The 24,356-nt window shown below is 43.2% G+C and overlaps 1 protein-coding gene and 1 pseudogene across 3 annotated transcripts in view; both read right to left on the reverse strand.

Moving 5' to 3' along the window:
* The window catches only part of CD99L2 (CD99 molecule like 2), an 80,552-nt gene that overhangs the window by 34,287 nt on the left and 21,909 nt on the right, over positions 1 to 24,356 (reverse strand). The window lies entirely within an intron of this gene.
* On the reverse strand, positions 5,314 to 5,389 carry LOC122897719 (annotated as a pseudogene).

A 24,356-nucleotide genomic window follows, 5' to 3' on the forward strand; every position in this document is an offset into this window, starting at 1 on the left:
TCAGCAGGGAGCCTGCTTCTTCCTCTCTCTCTGCCTGCCTCTCTGCCTACCTGTCATCTCTCTCTGTCAAATAAATAAATAAAAATCTTTTTTTTAAAAAGGGATCCTTTAAGGAAAGAGAGAGCCCCAAAGTACCACAGACAAGAAAGGAACAGAGACAATATACAGAAACAGTTATTTTAATAATAGATACATGTTAATATATAGTAATTAATATAGTAATATAATGGCACTAAATTCCCATCTTTCAATACTTACTTGACTGTAAATGGGCTAAATGCCCATTTAAAAGACACAGGGCATCAGACTGGATAAAAAAGCAAGACCTACCTATATGCTGTCTACAAGAGGCTCATTGCAGACCTCAAGACACATCCAGACTGAAAATGAGTGGGTGGAAAACCATTTATCATACTAATGGACATCAAAAGAAAGCTGGGGTGGTAATCCTTATATCAGAGAAATAAGATTTTGAACCAAAGATTGTAATAAGAGATGAGGAAGGACACCATATCATAATTAAAGGGTCTATCCAACAAGAAGATCTAGCAATTGTAAATATCTATGACACCAACATGGGGTTAGCCACTTATATAAACCAACTAATAAAATTAAAGAAACAAATCAATAATAATACAGTAACAGAAGAGGGCTTTAACATGCTCCCTCACTGCAAAGGACAGTCATCTAAGCAGAAGATCAACAAGGAAACAAGGGCTTTGAATGACACACTGCAGCAGATGGACTTCACAGAGCATTCAGAGCATTTCATCCTATAGCAAGAGAACACACATTCCTCTTGAGTGAACATGGAACAGTCTCCAAAATAGATGAAATACTGGGTCACAAATCAGGTCTCATCTGGTACCAAAAGACTGGGATCATTCCCTGCATATTTTCAGACAACAGTGTTTTCAAACAGGAACTCAATCCTAAGAGGTAATCTGGAAAGAACTCAAATACATGGAGGCTAAAGAGCATACCTACTAAAGAATGAATGGGTCAACCAGGAAATTAAAGAAGATTTTAAAAATTCATGGAAACAAATGAAAATGAAAACACAACTCTTCAAAACCTTTGGGATGCAGCAAAGGCAGTCTTAAGAGGGAAGTAGATAGCAATAAAATCCTTTCTCAAGAAATAAGAAAGGTCTCAAATACACAACCTAACCTTACACCTAAAGGAGCTGGGGGGGAAAAATACCAGCAAATAAAGCCTAAACCCAGCAGGATAAGAAAAATAACAGAGATTAAAGGGAAAAAATTAATGAAAGAGAAACCAATAGAACAGTAGAACAGATCAACAGAACTAGGAGCTGGTTCTTTAAACAAATAAAATGGATAAACCCCTGGCCAGACTTAACAAAAAGAAATGAGAAAGGACCCAGATTAATAAAATCATGAATGAAAGAGGAGAGATCACAACCAACACCGAGGAAGTACAATTATGAGGACATACTACGAGCAGCTATATGCAAACAAATTAGGCAATCTGGAAGAAATGGATGCATTCCTAGAGAGGTATGAACTACCAGAACTGAACCAGGAAGAAATAGAAAACTTGAACAGACCCACAAGCAGCAAAGAAACTGAAGCAGTAATCAAAAAATCTCCCCAACAAAGAGATCAGGGCTGGATGGCTTCCCAGCAGAATTCTACCCAACATTTAAAGAATTAACACCTATTCTTCTGAGACTGTTTCAAAAAATGAAAATGTAAGGAAAACTTCCAAATTCTTTTTGTAGAGCCAGCATTACCTTGATCCCAAAACCAAACAAAGACCCCAGCAAAACGGAGAATTACAGACCAATACCCCTGATGAACATAGATGCCAAAATTCTCACCAAGATACTAGCCAATAGGACCAACCAGTATAATAAAAGGATTATCCACCAAGTGGGACTTATTCCTGGGCTACAAGGATGGTACAACATCCACAAATCAATCAACATTGTATACTACATACATAAAAGAAAGGACAAGAACCATCAGAATCATATGGTTCTTGTCCTTGTCCGTTCCTGAAAATTGGAGAGCCACAAACCTAGATGCAGAAAAAACACTGGACAAATTACACCATCTTTTCTTGATTAAAACTCTCCACAGCATAGGGATAGAGGGAACATACCTCAAGATTATATAAGCCATATACAAAAAACCCAAAGTGAATATCATTCTCAGTGGGAAAGACAGAGCTTTTCTCATAAGGTCAGGAATACAGCAGGGCTGTCCATTCTCACCACTACTGTTCAACACAGTGGAGTCAGTCCAAGCCTCAAAATCAGAAAACAAAAAGAATTAAAAGGCATCTGAATTGGCAAAGAAACAGTCAAATGCTCACTCTTCACAGATTATAGGACATTCTATGTGGAAAACCCAAAAGACTCTACCCCCAAATTTCTAGAACTTAAATGGGAATTGAGCAAAGTGGCAGGATATAAACTCAATGCACAGAAATCAGTTGCTTTTTAATACAGTAACAATGAGACAAAAGAAAGAGAAATTAAGGAGCTGATCCCATTCACAATTGCTCCAAAAATCCTAAGATACCTAGGAATAAACCTAACCAAAGAGGTAAAGGATCTATACTCAGAAAACTATAGAGCACTTATGAAAGAAATTGAGGCTGACACAAAGAAATGGGAAAACGTCCCATGCTCGTGGATTAGAAGAATGAATATTGTTAAAATGTCCGTGCTACCTAAAGTAATGTATACTTTCAAGGGCAATCCCTATCAAAATACCATCAACCTTTTTCATAGAGCTGGAACAAATAATCCTAAAATTTGTATGGCACCAGAAAAAACCCTGAAGAGCCAAACGAATGTTGAAAAGGAAAACCAAACCTAGGGGCATCACAATCCCAGACTTTAAGCTCTATTACAAAGCCGTAATCATTAAGACAGTATGGTACTGGCACAAAAACAGACATAGATCACTGGAACAGAATAGAGTCTCCAGAAATGGACCCTCAACTCTATGGTCAACTAATCTTTGACAGAGCAGGAAAGAATATCCAATGGAAAAAAGACCAGCTCTTCAATAAATGGTGTTGGGAAAATTGGACAGCCACATGCAGAAAAATAAACTGGACCATTTCCCTAAACCATACACAAAAATAGACTCAAAATGGATGAAAGACCTAAAAGTGAGACAGAAGTCCATCAAAATCCTAGAGGATAACACAGGCAGCAACCTCTTCGACCTCAGCCACAGCAACTTCTTAGAAACATCGCCAAAGGCAAGAGAAATAGGGCAAGAATGAACTATTGGGGCCTCATCAAGATCAACAGCTTTTGCACAGCAAAGGAATCAGTTGACAAAACCAAAAGACAACCTACAGAATGGGAGAAGATATTTGCAAATGACATATCAGATGAAGGGTTAGTAGCCAAGATCTATAAAGAACTTATCAAACCCAACACCCCAAAACATATATTCCAATCAAGAAATGGGCAGAAGACATGAACAGACATTTCTCCAAGGAAGACACACAAATGGCCAACAGACACATGAAAAAATGCTCCACATCACTTGGCATCAGGGAAATACAAATCAAAACCACAATGAGATATCACCTCACACCAGTCAGAATGGCTAAAATTAACAAGTCAGGAAATGACAGATGTTGGCAAGCATGCAGAGGAAGGGGAGCCCTCTTACACTGTTTGTGGGAATGCAAGCTGGTGCAGCCACTCTGGAAAACAGTATGAATGGTCCTCAAGAAGCTGAAAATAGAGCTACCCTATGACTTAGCAATTGCACTACTAGGGATTTACCCCAAAGATACAAATGTAGTAATCTGAAGGGTTACCCGCACTCTAATGTTTATAGCAGCAATGTCCACAAAAGCCAAACTATGGGAGGAGCCCAGATGGTCACTGATGGATGAATGGATAAAGAAGTTGTGGTATAGGTATAGATATAGATATATAGTAGAATACTACTCAGCCATCAAAAAGGGAACCCTTCCCATTTGCAACAACATGGATGGAACTGAAGGGTATTATACTAAATGAAATCAGTCAGTCAGAAAAAGACAATTATCATATGGTCTCACTCACAAGTGGAATTTAAGAAACAAAACAAGATTCATAGTGGAAGAGTGGGAAAAATAAGACAAAATCAGAGACGGAAACAAACTGTAAGAGACTCTTAATCATAGGAAACAAACTGAGGGTTGCTGGAGGGGAGGGGGTAGGAGGATGGGGTAACTGGGTGATGGACATTAAGGAAGGTGTGTGATATAATGAACACTTGGTATTACATAATACTGATGAATCACTGAAGTCTATCTCTGAAACTAATACATTATATGTTAATTGAATTTTAAAAAAAAGAAAATAAGTTTTAAAAAAGGGTGGAATGATCACTATGATAATGGATTAGAGTTGGAGACTTCAGTATGAATCATGTGTGGCTTAATATACACACAGATGGTTACATACCGAAATACTTATAGACATGGGCTAATATGCAGACATGCCTTTGTTCTGTCACCTGAGAGGGCCTAGAAGCAATAACACCCCAGCAGCAATGAGTACACCCAGATCTTGGTTTCTAAATACCATTGTCCAATTAAAGAAAAACAGAACTCCTTGGAGGAATGGCAGATTACAGGATTGGAATAAGAAATATATGAGTTTGAAGCATCTTCTAGCACCATGAAGTATTTTTTAAAATACTGATATTAATAAGTATATGTCAAAGAGGCACAGGGTCAAATGAAAGAGTTCCCAATGGCTAAAGTTGGACAATTTAATCAACAAAATAATATTGGATTATAATCCGAAGGACAAAATGTTCCTGTGTCCATGCTGATATATACATTAAACAAATACACAAAAGGGATAAAATAGAAGAACTCAATTTACATAGAGATTTCTAGCTCAAGGAGATGAAACCTAACCTTCCACTTCATAAGTGCTGACTTCCTTCCAAAGATTACAGTATGAAAATGTAGGTGGGAGAAGAGAGTAACTTTATAGTGGGGACATCTAAGAAACACTGTATCAGAGTAACATCAACAGTGATGTGTCATGTTGATAGTAAATACCCTTGATATGATGGAATGAGACAGCCCCTACACGTGTGTTCTTCACTCAAAAACCTATAACCCTAATATAATAATGAGAAAACATCAGACAAATTCCAATCCTACAAAGTATGTGACCAGAACTCCTCAAAACCAAGGTCATCAAAAACAAACAAAAGTCTGAGAAACTGGCACAGCCTGAAGACCCTAAGGAATTATAATGAAGACAGGTCTCTGGTATGTGAATTGCAGTCAAATGCTTTGCCATCTGGTATGTGAATTGGATCCTGGAACAACAAAAAAGGGGGGACTTTAGATACTACACTTGATCTTAGCCAAAAGGCCGAGAAGCGAGGAGAGGGGGCTTTAGATAAAAACAAAGGAAATCCGAATAGAGTATGGACTTCAGTTAATAATAGTACATTAATATTGGTTCATTAATTGTGACAGAGATACAACACCAATGTAAAATGTTAAAAATACAGGAAACCAAATGTGGAGAATATGAGGACTCTCTATACTAGCCTGGCATTTTAAGTCTAAACCTGTTCTTAAAAAAAAAAAAACTATTTTTAAAAATCCACTTCCCATAGCAAAAAAAAAAAAAAAATATATATATATATATATATATATATATATATATATATAGAGAGAGAGAGAGAGAGAGATGTCTAGGCTATAGAAGTGATATATTAGGATAAAGAAACTCTATATATAGGATATAGAAAAAATAAAAGGTCAACACCAACAACTAAAAATCAATCCAACTAAAGTCACCAAACAGAAAAAAGAAACATATTAAACAGAAAACATGAACTTTAACACAATATGTACAATTATATCAGTAAAAAAAAATTGAGTGTAAAAAGGGCAAATCTATCAAAAGATAAACAGAATAAAAAGATAACTATATGCTGTTAACAACATATACACCTAGAACAAAATAATCACACACAGAATAGACTATAATAGAGAACTATATACCAGGTGACATTTAAAAGGAAAGAAAAAGATGTGGCAATATTAATATGACAAGGTGGAACTCAAGATCCCAATCTTTAAACAGGACAAATGCAGTATTTTATAAAACATATAATCCACAAGAAAATTTAGTCATAGCACTTAATAACTTAGCTTCTAAAATTCTGAAGCAGACTTTTGCTTCTTGCTATGATGGCAAAACTGGTGTCCGATTAGCCCTCCCATTGTAAACACTATGAAATGGACAAAACATGAGCTAACAGCTTTCCGCACTGCACAGCAATCCTGGAGATCAAGGAAATTGTGACAGCTAAATCCGACAGGTGATCCTGGCTTGGATCCTGAACCTATAAAGGGCATTACTGGGGCACTCAATGAAATCTGAAAGAAGTCTATCGACCAGATGGTAACACTGGATCATGTTTTTAAAGTATCTATTTAGAAATCCTGATCTTTTGGATTTACAGAGCTTGGGGAAGAAAGTGTGCTTGTTTTTAGGAAATGCACACTTTACTATTAAGATGTAATGAGGATCATGCTTGCGACTGAGTCTGAAATGATTCTGAAAAAATATTTAGACCCAACATTACATACCAGGGCAAATGTGGTAAAACTGGGAAATCTAGGTGATCAGTAAATGGAGATTCCTTCTATTAGACATTATTGTGACAACTGGTGAAACTTGAATTGGGTCTAAGGATTACGTGGTAGTAATACGTCAACATTAATTTCCTGATTCAAATGGTTATGCTGAGGAGATAGAGCAGGATGTCCTTGTTTGAAGGAGATGCACCCTCAAGTTATATTGTAGATGCTCGAGGGGACTGATGGAGCATCAGGTAAGCAACTTACTCTCAGGTGATTTGGTGGAGGGAAGTGCTTTATACTGTACTTGCAAGTTTCCTATAGATTTGTAATTATTTCAACATTTAAAAAATTAAAATTAATTAAAAATGCATATCTCTCAACCCAGCAATTGCACTTTTAGGCACCTGTTACAGAAAAATACTTTTGCACATGTGCCCAAAGAGGTATGTACAAGGTTGTTCACAACAGTACCGCTTAAAATAGCAAAAAGAAATGGAAACAGACCAAGTGTTCAACAAAAAGAATTAAATAAAACATAGTTCTTCAAAACAATGAAATGTTATATACCTGTTTAAAGAATGAACTACCCTCAGTAAAGTGGGAATAGAAGGGAACTTCCTCAACTTGAAAAAGGAGTATCTGCAAAAACCCTATAGCTAACACCATACTTGATGGTGAGAAATTAAAGCTTTCCTTCCAAGATGGGAAACAAGGCAAGGATGTCCCTGCTCCCCAATGCTTTTCAGCATCATAGTGAAAGTCGTAGGTACTACAATAAGACAAGAGGAAAAAAAGATATACTGTTTGGGAAGGCAGAAACAAAAACTGTCTTTGTTCAAAAGAAAAATGTAGATAACCCAAAAGGACCCACCAAAAAAAAACCTCCTTATACCCCTGAAACTATTAAGTGACTACAGCAAGGTTGGAGGATACAAGGTTAGTCACTTTCCTACATATCAGCAATCAACAAGTAGAATTTGAAATTAAAAACACAACACTAGGGGCGCCTGGGTGGCTCAGTGGATTAAAGCCTCTGCCTTTGGCTCAGGTCATGATCTCAGATTCCTGAGATTGAGCCCCGCATCGGGCTCTCTGCTTAGCAGGGAGCCTGCTTCCTCCTCTCTCTGCCTGCCTCTCTGTGATCTCTGTCTGTCAAATAAATAAAATCTTAAAAAAAAAAAACACAGCACCAATATTAGCAGCCCCCAAAAAGAAATGTCTGGCATAAATCTAACAAAACATACATAAGATCTATATGAATAAAACTATAAAACTTTTACAAAAGAAATCAATGAAGGACTAAATAAATGGAGAGATATTCCATGTTCATGGTAAGATGACACAATACTGTCAAGATGTCAGTTTCCCAACCTGATTTACAGATTCAGTGCAATCACAATCAAAACATCAGCAAGTTATTTTGTAGATATGGAGAGACTGATTGAAAAGTTTATGTACAGGGTGCCTGGGTGGCTCAGTGGGTTAAGCCTCTGCCTTCAGCTCAGGTCATGATCTCTGGGATCGAGTCCTGCATCGGGCTCTGTGCTCGGCAGGGAGCCTGCTCCCCCCCCCCCACTCTCTCTGCCTACTGGTGATGTCTGTCTGTCAAATAAATAAATAAAATCTTTTGAAAAATAAAGAAAGAAAAGTTTATGTGCAGAGGACAAAGACCCTAAATAGCCAATACAATACTGAAGGAAAAGAACAAGATAGGAGGACTGACACTACCCGACTTCAAGAATTACTGTAAAGTTACAGTAGTCAAGATAGTGTAGCATTAGCAAAAGAGAAACAAACACATCAATGGAACAGAATAGAGAGCCCAGAGATAGACCCATATAAATATAGTCAAGTGATATTTTACAAAGGAGAAAAAGCAACACAATGGAGAAAATACAGTCTCTTCAACAAATGGAGCCAGAAGGACAGAACAACCACCCGCAAAAAAAAAAAAAAGAAAAAGAAAAAAGAAAAACAAACAAACAAACAAACAAACCCAAAACAAGACTTAGGCTTTTACATCCTTCACAAACATTAACTCGAAATGGATCACAGACTTAAATATGAAACATGAAATGATAAACCTCCTAGAAGCAACACAGGAAAAAACCTAAATGACTTGTGTTTGGCAATGATGTTTTTAAATGTAACACCAAAAGCATGATTCATGGAAAAACTTGATAAGCTGGATTTCATTAAAATTAAAAACTTCTTCTCTGTGAAAAGCACTATCAAGAGACCGAATAGACATGGCACAGGCTGGAAGGAAATATTTATCAAAGGCACATCTGATAAAGAGCCATTATACAAAATAGACAAAGAATTCTTAAAACTTAAACAACCTGATTAAAAACTGGGCTGCACCCCAGCTGCCCCTCGTGCCTCATCATCCCCTGCAGACCTAGGGTCCAGGCCCACTTTACATGGTTCTAAAGAGATACTTTTCCAAAGAAGACCTCCAGATGGCCAACATGGCTGTTAAAAGATGCTCAAGATCACTGATCTTCAGAGAACTGCAAATCAAAACTGCAGTGAGGGATCAGCCCATACCTGTTGGAATGGCTAGTATCCAAAAGATGAGACATGTGTTGACAAGAATGTGGAGGAAAAGGCACCGTTATGTACGGTTAGCAGGAAAGTAAATTGGTACAACCACTATGGAAAACAGTATGGAGGGTCCTCAACAAAAGAACACTGGAACTACCACAATCCAGTGAGTCCCACTTCTGGGTACACATCCGAATGAAATGAAATCACGCTCTCAAAGAGATCTCTGCACCCCCATGTTCACTGCAGCATTATTCACAATAAGCAAACAAGGAAACAATGTAAGCTTCCACTGATAGATAAACGGATACACACACACACAGTGAAGTAATATTCAGCCATTAAAAAAAGGAAATTCTACCTTTAAAAAAAATGTATGGACCTTGAGGATATCATGCTAAATGAAATAACTCAGACAGAAAAAGGCAAATACTGAATGCTCCCACTTATAATGGGTAGTTAGACTATCAAATTGACAGAGTAGAATGGAATATTACGCAGCCATCAAAAAGAGTGAGAGCTTGCCATTTGCAACAACATGGATGGACCCAGAAGGTATAATGTTAACTGAAATAAGTCAGTCAGGGGGAGATAAATACCACATAATGTCACCTAGATGTAGAATTTAAGAAACAAAACAAATGAACAAAGAAAAAAAAAAAACACCAAAAACCCCAGATTCTTAACTACAAAGAACTGGTGGTTGCCAGACAGGACATGGAGAGAACAGGAAGAATGGGGGAGACAGGTGGAGGTAAGGAAGAGGGCACGTATGGGGATGAGCACTGAGTAATGTACAGAACTGTGGAATCATTATAACGTGTACCTGAAACTGACATAAGACTGTATGTTAATTATATGTTAATTATACTCAGAAAAAAAAACAAAACAAAACAAAAAATGAGCTACCACTACACACCTATGAGAATAGCCCAAACTGCAGACACCTCCAAGTGCTGGCAAAGGTGTGGAACAAAAGGAGAGCTCCTTAATTACTGGTGGGAATGTAAAATGGCACAGCCACTTTGGAAGACAATGTAGTGGTTTCTAGCAAAACGAAACATATATGCCATACAATCCAGCAACCGTACTCCTTGATATTTACCCGAAGGGGTTAAAGACTTATGTCCACAGAAAACCCGCATACAGATGTTTACAATTTCTTTATTCATAAGTGCCAAAACTTGGAAGCAACCAGATACACTGTGGGACATTGATGATGTCCCATCGATGACGATGGAATATTCTTTCATGTTAAGAAAAAATGAGGTATCAAGCCTGAACGGACAGAGGAACCTTTAATGTATATTACTAAGTGAAAGAAGTCAACCGTAAAAGTGACAAACTGTATGAGTGCAACTGTCTAGCACTGTGGAAAGACCAAACTATGGAGACAATAAGGTCAGTGGTTGCCAGGGGTTGGCGGGGGGGAGGGGATACATAGGTGGAACACAGAAGACTTTCAGGGCCATGAAAATATTCTGCATGATACTCTGATGGTGGATATGTGTCAGTGTAAGTTTGTACAAACCCATACAATCTATAGTACCAAGAGTGAAACGGGAAGTAGGGACTTGGAGCGGGAATGGTAGGTCACTGGAAGTTGATCGCCTGTAACCAGTGCACCACTGGGGGCGGGTGTTGATAGGAAGGGACCTGTGCATGTGTGGAGGCAGGAGCTATATGAGGAAACTGTACCTTCTGCTCAATCGTGCTATGAACCTAAAGCAGCTATAAAAAATGAAGTCTATTAAAAAGAATGAGAACAGGGGTTGGGGAGAAAGAGCACTGTGTATTAATTTAAAGCCTTCTCTGATTGGTTTTGAATCAGGTACAGATATTTCTCTTACGATGACAGTATAAAGTTCCGGCTCAACCCCTCCAAAATGATGAGCCAATCATCCTACTGGGTCTTCCTTCAAAACTCTATCCCTACTTTCTCACCCAAGAATTGCAAGCGTACATTCATTCTTCCAATTAACATCATGCACCAATAATAATATGCAACAGAACACAACTTCGCAGTATTTATTAAACCCTCATTGACCTTGGATTCAATGGACCCAAACCATCTGTGGACAAAACCATTCAGCATCAATCCACACCCAGAGCTAATTAAGACTTCTTCAGAGTCTACAATCAAGCACAGCTGCCAAATCAAGATGGGAACAAATATTCTCATGAGAAATACTATATACCTCAATCGGTCTAAAACAGGGTCATGTTCTCTATCTCTTGTATGCAATCTCTAACAACTCACTTTGGGTGTAGGCAGACAGGAATCCTCCACGTTAATGACATTGACGCACCCTCTGGCACCAGACACACATTAGAAAGTGTGATACATTGCAGGTTAAATTTATAAGCCCCAAAGCACTGGACCTAGGGGGCCAGTGTTGAAGTATTCAGCAGAAAAGTTGCTTCGTTCTGCTGCAGAGGACCACAACGAATTTCTTTTCATGGAAAAGGCATGTAGGGAGCTGGTAACACCTGTCCGAAAATGTCCTTTCACATTAGACAGAATTTACCCATGGACTTGTACATGCCCTTAAGACGCATTTGATAAGCAAAGTGTTAGTTCTACCCACAGACACACTAGCAGCTTGTGCCTGTCCTGAGGTAGATTTTGTCCCTTTGGGAAGAAACACAAACCTGATCTCGTATTGCAACCTGACCCACAGTGACCGGTGTCTAAAGCTAAGGGTGCACTTTTATGAGGCCTGTAAACAAGACACAGCAGGCCCTTGTTAGAACCGGCTGGGATCCAGCACCTGCCAAAGCCTTGATTGAAATGTCTCACCCACGAGACAGCCCCACCTGATATGCCCCTAGTAGCCTTTCATTTGGGTTTGATGAACTAATCACTCCTCCTCTTGTCCTCCCCCCTGTTCTTAGTTCACCCTGAAAGTACACCCATCTGTTAGGGGTTTAGGTTTGTCCAAGTTTTTGGGGGGTGGGGAGAGTCAGAGGGAGAGAGAAAGGGAAAGAAACCCAACCAGACTCCATGCTGACTGTGGAAGCCAACACCAGGGCTCGATCCCACAGCCCTGAGATCATGACCTGAGCCAAAATCAAGAGTCAGATGCTCAACTGACTGAGCCACCCAGGTGCCCCAATGTTTGTCCCTTCTGGTCAACATGGTAACCACTTGCCACATATGGCTGTGTCAGTTAAAAGCAAAATTCAATAAAAAACTTTAAAATGCTCTTCCTGAGCCGCACTAACCACATTCCAAGTGCTCAGGAGCCACACTGGACAGGACCAAAGACTCCCTCCACCACCAGGGAAAGTTCCAGCGGACAGCGCTGCTCCAGCCAGCTTTAAGCAGGGACCTGGACTTGGTGGTCTCCACGCAAATGCCAAACAGTGATTAACCGAACTTGGCCCTGCTGTGAGAGGACCTTCGATCTGTTCGCAGAGAATTACCTGTTAGTACTTCGTGACAAATCCATTTGGGTTTCATGCCCAAAGTCAAGTCCTCTCTGCAGAGGAACAGGTCTGTTCCCTGCTGGATTAAGAACGGCAGAGGCAGCCAGGACCCGTGCCGGGCACAGGGCCAGCACCTGAATCCATACCCCTTCTCAAGGAGGAAACGGGCTCAGCTGACATGAGGTCAATATCAAAATGCAGCGAAGACCCACGAGAAAATGGGCCAGAATCAAATTGGGACCCGAGGGGTCAAACCATGACCCCTTAATAAATAGGACTATGGTGCAAGCCCCTTGATCACCGGGGTTCAGGAATGAGACTAAACCCAGTCCCGAGTGCAGGGAAGAACATTCCTACAAACTGCTTCTCGTGGGAAATCTATGCGATGAACTCACTGCCACGCATGGTCAATTTTACAAATGTCTCTGGCGAAAGTCGTCTCTCTCCCTAACACAAACGAGTGAGGTAGCCCCCTCCCACCTCATGCGAGACAGGGGGAGGGCAAACCCAAAATGCTCAGTTATGCTAGGCGCTGATTTCCCCGAATTTCTGCACCGTTTTAACTCTTGTTGCCTCAATCTAGATTCGAACACATCTGTCTGGATAAATTTATGCTTTTACACCTCGAAGCACACCTCGAAGCACGCTGAGTAATGAATATCTTCTGGGTTCGCTAAGCACTGCTGCATTGCAAGGGAACACGAAAATGGTTTCCCTCCTATTCTGATTACTAAATGGATTTAGCTACCGCCACCTGAGCTCCCACTAGTTTCATGAATAAAATTTAAAGCACTCCCAGGGAGGACAACAGTGATGGCATCATACCCTCACAGCTGCAGTGTGTGACCCAGGCGGCCGACTGCAGGTCCCCGAGCGCCACACCTGGCCCCAGGTACCTGCGTCAAGGGGAACTTGGGAAGCAAGGCGCCGCGGCCAAAAGTCTGTCTACAGATTTCTGGGAAGCATCCCAGTGGCCTCTATGTACCTGGCAAGCAAGCTGATTTAAAAGGTGGAAGGAGGAATCTTTTTCACAAAGTGCTTCAGTTACTTTGCTGATTTAAAGGACAGTGTCCAGGGCCACCTGGGTAGCACAGTCAGTAAAGAGTGGAAACTCTTGATTCTGGCTCAGGTCTGAGTGTCAGACCCTGACAAAAAATAAAGGACATTCTCATTCCTCCTTTCCACCCGGAAAGGTAAAGGTCTATGACAGCTGTTCTGAGGAAATCCCAAAGGTGCCCGGAATGGCTGTAGGGGTGACCTCTTCTGTAGAAGTCAGAGCCGAGAGCCGGAAGATTCTTCTGCCAGAGAAAAAAATGGAGTGTCGGGGGGCAACGGAGACTAGTTTATTTATTCTTAGAGAGAGAGAGCAAACGAGCGAGCGAGCAGGAAAAGAGACAAGAGGGAGAGGAAGAGGAGGAGCAGCCTCCCCGCTGAGCACGGAACCCGGTGCAGGGCCGGATCTCACGACCCAGAGAGCATGACCTGAGCAGAAATCAGGAGTCGGAGGCTCCACCGACTCAGCCCCCCAGGGTCACAGCGCCAGACACTGAGTGCCATCACAAACTCGAGCCCAGCTCTGGTCCAAGGCTGGTCCTAGGACAGCAGTACCAGTGGCCAGCTTTGGAGCCAAAGAGCCTGGGTGTGGAGGCCCCAGCTTGGCCGCTCACTCGCAGAAAAACCCCGGGCAGGGATGGCTCGGTGCTTGTTTCCTCATCCGTAACGCGGACGCCTCACCAGACGCTCCCGCAGCTAAGCTGATGCGGAGAGGAAACTGGTCCTTACGCAGAGTGGCGTGAGTGCCAAATGTGACACACATGCGTCTGTCACGTGAGCTGTAATTATTACATTTCACATTAAGTAAAACCCAGTACTAGACCCATTATTAAGTAGGAGGCCCTCAAAGCATACGCATGAATAAACAGCATATAGGAGAGCGATTAAAATGTTCAAAAGCTTAACAGATGCAGAGACAGCAAAGCCACGCTCTGATCTGAATCACCCCATGTCTGATGAACCTTCAGATCCTACTCATGTGCCTTGATTTCCCAAGCTTACATGTCACAATAATACCACCGGCCATCCCCAAACGCTCCTAAACCACAGGCTCTTGAGCAACACCAATGCACGTGGCCTTTCCTTCCCCTGCAGCCAACATTAACGTACCTGTCAAAGGGGAGATGCACCTGATTTTTTAAGTGAGGCAGGAAGCGGTCTCTGGTTGATGCTGCCCACATTGAAATTTCCAAATTAGAGCCATGCATAACTAAACAGGACCTCGGAGATCACCTAGTCCAACCCAGTCATTTTAGAGATAAAGCAAATATCCTAAATGGTCTACTGGCGGGGGTTCAATTCACCTGAACAAAAACAGGGGAATTCCATTATAATACTATGATGCTGCCAACTCTGGCTTTCTTTTTCAACATCCCTCTGGCTAGTTGAGGTCTTTCCTGGTTCCATATAAATTCTAAGATTATTTGTTCCATTTCTTTGAAAAAAGCTGATGGTACTTTAATAGGGATTGCATTAAATGTGTAGATTGCTTTAGGTAGCATAGATATTTTCACAATATTTGTTCTTCCAATCCATGAGCATGGAACGTTTTTTCCATTTCTTTGTGTCTTCCTCAATTTTTCATGAGTACTTTATAGTTTTCTGAGTGCAGATTCTTTGCCTCTTTGCTTAGGTTTATTCCTAGGTATCTTATGGTTTTGGGTGCAGTTGTAAAGGGGATTGACTCCTTAATTCTCTTTGTCTTGTTGTTGGTGTATAGAAGTGCAAGACAGTTCATTATGTAGTACAGATGTGTTTAGGAGAAGCCTGGCTCGTATCATGGCTCCTTAAAGAGCAGGCCTGGACAGAGAGCCTGATCTACCCAATTAACTTCAAGGCAAAGTAAAGCAATCACGTCACCAGGCCCGGCATCAGCTAGGTGCTCCACCATCCATGTTCCTGAGCAGGCTCGGAGATGGAATCGGAGTTTACACTGGACAAGCCCATCAGGATCTCAGCCTTAGCACCTGGCCAGGCCCGTGCAAAGGGAGACCGGCGCAGCCAGCCCATGGCAGCTCCTGTACATCCCCAACACAGACCTTTCTCCAGAAATCCAATCCTGCAGGCCACACTATTCAAGGGAGACTTTCACAACTCCTCCGGAGAAACACACCCGACCAGCCTGTCGTCCCTCCCCTTCCGAGCTCCAGCCTTACCATCCACCTAGGATCCTGAATCAAAAGCCTAGCTGTTCTTCTTGATCCTTCCTTCATCTGTGATCCATCCATGACCAAGTTTTAGGTATTTTGCTACTGAAAGAGCTCTCCTCTCCATTCCGTGAGCTCCACTTCCATGACCCCTCCCTTAATTTCTCATCTCAATTGTAGGAACAGTCCTCCAGCTGCCCTCCTCAGTTTGATTCTTTTTTCTCTTCTGTTGCTTTGTGCCCAGCATTCAAAACCCAAGCGTTCTCTGTGCTCTTCTACCTCGAGGCCCACTGCTCTCTTCAGCCCAATTCCCTTCTTTGTATACAGATCGTCAGCATACAGGGGTGCTTCCTCCATGCAGCCCACCTGGGGCCCACCCCCACCAAGTAAAACTCATCGCACTGGTCATGCTTCAGCCTTCACACTAAGTAAACCAGGTATAACTAGACCGTCACCCTGACAGTGGATTGTAAATTCTTTAAAGACAGGGACTGGGCCCTTTCCGCATGCCCCCCATATGTCACAGGGCCTTGTCTGGAACAGTGCTCAGTCCACGGCCTCTAATTAACCACTCTTCTGGCAGAGGCTTTGATTGGAAACCCAAGCCCAGCTATGTCCAGGGCACAACATTTACAACTACTTCTTTACACCAGTGAACAGACAAAATCTTCCGCCAAGGAAAACCCATGCAGTTTGTCCTGGAAGCACTTTAAAAACAAGAGAGTGCCTCCAACTGAGGAAGACAATTAAGGGGGAGGCCTAACTCTCAACCGGAAGGGCTTCTTGGGAATCCAGCTGTTCCTGGTAATTGGTTTTTGGATGAGTCAGAAAACAGAAGCGGCTTTTAAGGAAGATTCCCCCATGACTAGTCGCCTGGAAGAGGGGAAAACTCCTCTTACCCTTTTGCCATAGGGCAAGTGAGAAAAAAAAAAAAAAAGACCCATGAAGAGTGGTCTATTCAGATCCATTTCCTGTTTTGTTTTGTTTTTTTAATTGGATTCTTTGTCTTTATTGTTGGGTTGTAAGTTCTGTATATAATCCAGACCGAAGTCTCTTACCAGATACAGGATTTGCACGAGCGCTCTTTTTCAGCACCTGGGCTTTTGGTGCCAACCCAGAAAGGCTTTGACTAACCAAGAGCATGAAGATTCACTGTGTTTTCCTCCTCTACGAATTTTATAGTTTTGGTTCTTACCTTTGAATCTCAGATCCATTCTGAGCTAATCGTGCGTGTGTGTGTGTGTATGGTGTGAGGTAGGCATCCAACTTTTTTTTGGCACGTAGAAATCCATTCATCCCTGAGCTGGTTGTTGAAAAGACTATCCTTTCTGCATGAATTTTAGGATCATCTCGTCCATTTCTACAAAAGAGGCTGCTGGGATTTTGAGGGAATGGCCTTGAGTCTGCAGATCAATTTGGGAGGTATTATCCCATCTGTTTCTATAAACATGCTCAAAGCTCTCCCATTTGAAGCTAGAAAACCCTCTTTTGGCTGTACACCCCGGCCTCCTCCCCCAACTCAGCAACCCCCACCCCCACGCCAGATCTCACAGCCACTCAGCATGTCCCAAACCAAACACATGCACTTGCCCCTCCAACCTAGACCTTTTCCTGGGTCCCTCCCCTGTTTCACTGAATGCCACAGCCATCCATCCCATTGTCCAAGCCAGCAACCTGCACATCATCCTGGACAGCTCGCACATGCTCACAGCTGTGATATCATCACGAATCCTCGATTCTACTACTATAACTAGCCCTCGGGCCACCCACTTCTCCACATCCCCACTGCAGCCATCATCTCTTACCTGGACAACCCCAGGACCATCCCTGTGGCCCGTACAGGTCTAATCCCTACCGCAGCCCGTTCTCCACATGGCACGTGGCGACACACCCTTTTTCCTTTTTTTTTTTTTTTAAAGATTTTATTTATGTATGTGACAGAGGGAGATACAGCGAGAGAGGGAACACAAGGAAGGAGAGTGGGAGAGGGAGAAGCAGGCTTCCCGCTGGGCAGGAAGCCCAATGCGGGGATCGATCCCAGGACCCTGGGATCATGGTCTGAGCTGAAAGCAGAGGCTTAACCCACTGAGCCACCCAGGTGCCCCCCCCCGCTTTTTCCTTTTTAAACAAACATCAAGGCACATCATTTCCCTGCTCAGAATGTAAATTCCACATGCTTAACTGTAGCCTGCAAGGCCCAGTCTGATCTGGCCACTGCCCGCCTCTCTCTTGTACGACGTCTCTGCTTAATGTCATTTCTCTTACTTGTTTTCAGGTAATGCGGGTCTGCTCTGAAAATCCTAGAAAATGTGGACTAGAATAAGAAGTAAAATATCAGCAAGTGATTACAACACAGATGAATCTTGAAGACATTATGCTAAGTGAAATCAGCCAGTCACAAAAGGACAAATACTGAGTGATTCCACTTATAGGAGGTCCCTAGGGTAATCAAATTCATAGATAGAAAGTAGAACTGTGGCTGCCAGGGGCTCGGAGGAGAGGAAATGAGGAGCTGCTGTTCAATGGGCCAAGTTGCAGACGGGCCGCACGACACGGACACATCACGTTACAGGTTTCTCTCCACACTTAAAAATCACCAGAAGTGACAGTGAGTGATGGTTTCTTAAAAACAAACGTCACAAAAATGAAGTCAACAATCTCAGAGCATACTGACTTTGGGCACAACCTGAAACGCTGCCTGATCACCCACCCCTGAAAACACAGCAAACTCCAATGCGGGACTCAGAGGTTCTCCATCAGAATGGACTGACCACGCCGATGAGCACCTGGGTCGGGGGTCCAGGCAGGTGACTCGAAGGTCACACATCGGGAAAACTGGGTTGTGGGAAAGGTCTCTTCTGTGTTGACCCCCAAAGTGGCCTGGATCCTCTGGCCCTACAAAGAAAAAGTCTGTCCCCTGTTGCCCAAGTCAGTTCACTGAGACATCCGGATCCTACGGTGACAGTCACCACTGATCAGTATCAGGAGATCTCATGTCCCTGCCACACCCCTCACTTTCTGCCTCAATCCCTTCCTCCCTTTCACTGGGAGGACTTCTCCTCGTTGACCTGCTCCGCCTGTCCGATCTGCAAGGAACGGTTGGCTCTAATTCCCTTCCCTGATACACCCAATGGCAGATTGCTGCTTCTGTCAACAGCGACAAATTCAACAGCTGTCTACACAATTAGGGGACAAAGCCCTGCCAGCCCTTGGCACTTGTGTGGCGCTCTGTAAACAGTGACTAAGCAATCGGGGGAGAAGTGTCAAAAACCAGAAAGAGCCAACCAGTGGGTATAAATGCACGCTGGTCCATAAGCTGCTTCTCGGGACAGCTTATCCTTGAAGGCAGCAATTGGCCCGGCTCATCCTCCAACACAAACCTTCAGAAGGAGACACACAGTACCCCCGGCACCCTGGGTTTTCACATCTGTGGAGAAGGGGAGACTGGTGTTTTGGGCTCTACGGCAATTTCGAGGAACATATCCAGGCCTGTGTGTGCTGGATTTGGCTAACGGAATCCCTAAATCAGCCAGTTGTGTGAAAGAATATAAATTTAATAAGCTATTTAACACTGTGCAAAACAAAATCACAGCTGTTCAACTGAACTTGCCCCCTTTCACCACTCTGTATACAAGCTGATGGCGGGCACTGAGGGTAGAGATATTTTGAGGATCCAAGGCAATTTTTAAAAAATTTTATTTATTTGAAAGAGAGAGAGACCACATGCAAGCACAAGCAGGGGGAGTAGTATAAGGACAGGGAGAAGCGGGCTCTCCACTGAGCAGGGAGCCCAACATGGGGCTCCATCCCAGGACCCTGGGATCATGACCTGAGCCGAAGGCAGATTCTGAACCATCTGAGCCTTCCCAGACTCCCAACAAGACAATTTTTAAAAATCCATGAAATGACAAGCATCCTACAAGTCTACATTGTTGAACATTCCCATTCAGTTTAGAGGAAAGCGGAGGCATGCAAAGAAAGTTTCCTGTGGCATGCAGCAGAATCCAATGTATCTACTTTTTAAGCTTCTTTCCAGCCCAAATATGTCCTTTAAATCATGAACCAAGCCAGGCTCAGCCATGAGAACAGTCACCATGAAGAACCTCAGTAATTCTGCAGACCACCTTCATCCCCCCATGCACCTGACATTGACCCCACAATTAGCAACATTCTGCGAGCACATAGCACTGAATGCTGAATGTTGCACGTTGCAACACAGCGCTACTCACGGAATCGTCCTGGCACCTCTGTCAAAGAAACAAGTCGGGCTACCTGAACTCTAACTCCCTTTTATGGTAATCTTCTCCACAGAAAGGGGGTCTGGGAGGTCTGGGGCCAGCTCTGTGCCTCTTCTCCTCCATGGCACCTGAAGCAAGGCTGGACATGGTGAGTTCTCAGGGCACCTGCGCCGTCTTTGTCAAAAGAAGTATTTTCTTTCAGGAACACCGAGCCCTTCACAAAGGAGGAATCCCTCGTTTCGGGGAGGAAAGGGAATGAATGAATGTGGATAAGGTTTAGGATAATCACACTGAGTGCCAGAAGCCAGACCAAAAAGAGAGGACATGCTGCAGGATCCCATTTCTATGAAATGCTAGAAAATGCAAACTAATCTAGAGTGACAGAAAACAGAGCAATGGTTGTTGAGGATGGGGATAAGGGCAGAGGAAGATTCCTAGGGACACAAGGAAACTTCTAGGGCTGCTGTAGACTACAATAAGATACACCTCCCTGGGGGCAAGGGGCAAGCAAATGCCTGAATCCTCACAACAGCTTCTGAGGGCCTCGGTATCTACCCCCACGCCCCACCTACGTCCTCTAGGTTTGCTCATTTCTTGTTCCCATAAAGCCTGGAATAATATATACCAAAATGTTAATGGTAATTATCCACGGGTGACGCCTATTTTCTTATTTTCTGAGATTACTAATTTTATATACAAAAGTTTTTTAAACAATGTACTTCAAAGATAACCACCAAAGATAATAACCTAAATGTGAGAAATCACAAAACGCCTAAAGACCGCACAGTCAGCTCTTGGACACTTAGTAATGTATTTATGGAAGTGTTTCCCCAGGCAAGGGAAACAAAAGCAAACATTAAGTACTGGGATTGCATCAAAATAAAAAGCTTTTGCACAGCAAAAAAAAAAACAACAAAATAGAAAGGCAGTGAATGAGAGAAGATATTTGCAAAAGATATATCCAATAAGGGGTTAATATCCAGAATAAAAACTTTATACAAGAAAAAAAAAACCCACAATCCAATTAAAAATGGGCAGAGGACCTGAGTAGGCATTTTTCCAAAGAAGACATCCAGATGGCCAACAGACACATGAAATGAGGCTCAACATCCCCAGTCATCGGGGAAATGCAGATCGAAACCACAATGAGATATTCTCTTACACCTGTCAGAATGGCTAGTACCAAGCAGACCAGAAGTAACAAGTGTCGGTGAGGGTGTGGAGAAAAAGGAACCCTCTTGCTCTGTTCGTGGGAATTCAAACTGGTACAGCCACTGTGGAACAGTACAGAGGTTCCTCAAAATGTTAAAAATAGATCTACCATATGATCCAGTAATTCCACTACTGGGTCTTTACCCAAAGAAAACAAAAACACTAATTCAAAAGGATACATGCACCCTATGTTTTTTGCAGCATTATCTACAATAGCAAAATTATGGAAGCAGCCCAAGTGTCTATCAACAGACGAATGGATGAAGAAGATGTGGTACACACACACACACACACACACACACACAGGAACATTACCCAGCCATTAAGAAGAGTGAGATCTTGCCATCTATAACAACATGAATGGACAAAGAGGGTATTACGCTAAGTGAAATAAGTCAGAGAAAGAAATACTAACCATATGATTTCACTTATATGTGGAATCTAAAAAACAAACCAACAAAGAAACAGACTCTTAAATGCAGAGAACTGGTAGGGGAGGTGGGAGGGCTGGGCAAAGCAGATGGCAGGGACTAAGAGGTATAAACTTCCAGTTATAAAGTAAACATGTCGTGGAGGTTTAGCATAGGTACAGCATAGGGAATACAGTCAATAATATTTTAAATGATTTTTTTATAGATTTATTTATTTATTTATTTGATAGAGAGAGATCACAAGTAGGCAGAGAGGAAGGCAGAGAGAGAGAAGGGGGAAGCAGGCTCCCTGCTGCGCAGAGAGCCCAACGTGGGGCTCGATCCCAGGACCCTGAGATCATGACCTGAGCTGAAGGCAGAGGCTTAAACCACTGAGCCACCCAGGCGCCCCCAATAATATTTTAATAATGTCATATGGTGACAGACAGGGACTACCCTTACCGTGATGAGCACTGAGTAACGCACAGAACTGTGGAATCATGTTGTACCTGAAGCTAATACTGTATGTTAATGACACTTCAATATAAAAAGGCAGGGGCACCTGACTGGCTCGTAGGTAGAACACGCAACTCCTGATCTCAGGGTTGTGAGTTTGAGCCCGAAGTTGGGTGGAGAGATTACTGAAAAATCTTCAAAAAATCAAAAGTAAATGACAACCCTATGATAGCCCCTGCAGTAGGCCGAATCCCTCAAGAATGTCCACCTCCTAAACCCTGGAACCTATGAATAAGTCTTAAGGGAATTCTGCCCCATGTGGCGAAAGGGACATGGCACGTGCGATTAAATCAAGGGTATGGAGATGAGGAGATCATCCTGGACTACCCTGGGGGCCCAAGGTAATCACAAGGGTCCCTATAAGTAAAAAAGGGACAAGGCAGGGTCAGAGTCAATGTGATGGCAGGAAGGAGGCCATGAGCTAAGGAATGCAGGGGACTTACAGACCCTGGAAAAGTCAAGGAAACAGATGGAACAAAGCCCTGCTGACACGTTGATTTTAGCCCAGCAAGACCCTTGTCAGATTTTTGGCCTCCAGAGTATCAGAGAACATATCTGAAGGAAGCCAAGTGTCCACCTTTGTTCTTAACACGTTTGCAGCATTCACTTGCAAATCGTTCCAGATCTTACTCAGCTAGTCCTGTAATATCACACTTTCGAGAAGCAATTATTCTTTTAAAAAAAAAAAAGGTCTTACTTACAATTATGTGTGTTCTAATTGGGTAATATGACTGACAAAAGCCTTAATTATGGCCCATAATTCACACCCAGTCCATCACTAGGTCTTTGCTACAAGCTGGCATTTGTGAACGTCACACCATGGTCCTGTCATCTGTGCGGCTCTCCCCCAATTATCGTACTCGCAAGGGCACTAGCGCAAGGCAAGGTGACAAATGATGGCGGTCCGGCTACGGGAGACTTTTACTTACCTGGGAAAAAACATCTTCTGGTGACTCTGGCCCAAACCACAGAGAGGGGCTTCATCCGGTGGGGACCAGCTCGACGCAGTAGGTACTCCATTTGCTCATCTTGCAAATTAGCACAATCCTTATGTAAAGGCCGGCTGCTGACACTCGAATTTTCCAATGGAAAGACCCAGGCCCAAAATCAAAGGCATCAAGCCAAGATGTGAGAATTCAATGAGGACCCTGAAGCACCGGGTCTCTTACACCTGAAGCAGCCTCAGCGTGGGGACAGGAACATTCTTCAGGTGACCGTTGGTATACTTGTACCTGCCCACAGCGCTATCCTAGGTTGAATAGCACATCTCAAAATTTCACAGCCTCAGAACCTGTGAATGCAGTCAGATTAAAATGACGTCGCACCGGAGGAGAGTGGCCCCGAAACCGAAGACTAGTGTTCTTAAGAGAGAAATGTGGACCCAGGGAAGACCTCCATAAGAGGACAGAGGCAGACACTGAAGCAGTGCCGGCCCCCTTCAGGAGCTAGGAAGAGGCAAGGATGCTACCCGGACCCTAAGAGGCAGCAAGGGGGTGTGGCCCTGCTCACACGTTCACTTCGGACCTCCAGAATCATGAGAAAATACATTTTTGTTGTTCTAAGTAATCCAGCTTGTGCTACTTTGTTACAGCAGCGACGTGTGCTCCCTAACCCTTAGGAAAACAATGGAGGCACAAGTCGCCAGAGCATTCTAGAATCATCAAGAGTTAGGAGTAGAGCAGGTAGGGTTAATCCAGAATGCTTCCTATGAATAGTGAGCTTAACAGAAGGTTCCAGAAGTGGGAAGAATGCAGTTTGGGAAGGAGAAGGGTGGGGGACCAAGGACAAGCAACCGTAACCAAGGACAAGCAACCATAACACGGCATCCCTCCACAGCCGCGGGATCACGCGGCACGTGCACACACAAGGTACTACGTGCGGCACCAGAGCTTGCTGCTCAGCACAAGGAGACGCCAGCTGATAGCTACGGTGAGAGCAAACCTTCGTACAATAAATAAAACCAAGATTCGGAAAGGAGGTGGGCGCACAGACACCCATGGGCCCTGCCGGTGGGAGCATGAACCAGCGCAGCCATCGTCAAACAACCCCGCAGAACTTGGGTGACTGCATGCGTGCACCCCGTGACCCACGGCCCCACTCCTGGGCACACAGCCCACAGAGGGCCTGGCACAGAGCCCTTGGGCACACGGAGCAGGATGCTCGCTGCTCGCTGGCTGTGGGGTGGGAGTCCTCAATGGGCA

The sequence above is a fragment of the Neovison vison genome, chromosome X (genome assembly GCF_020171115.1).
Source record: "Neovison vison isolate M4711 chromosome X, ASM_NN_V1, whole genome shotgun sequence".
Taxonomy (NCBI): domain Eukaryota; kingdom Metazoa; phylum Chordata; class Mammalia; order Carnivora; family Mustelidae; genus Neogale; species Neogale vison.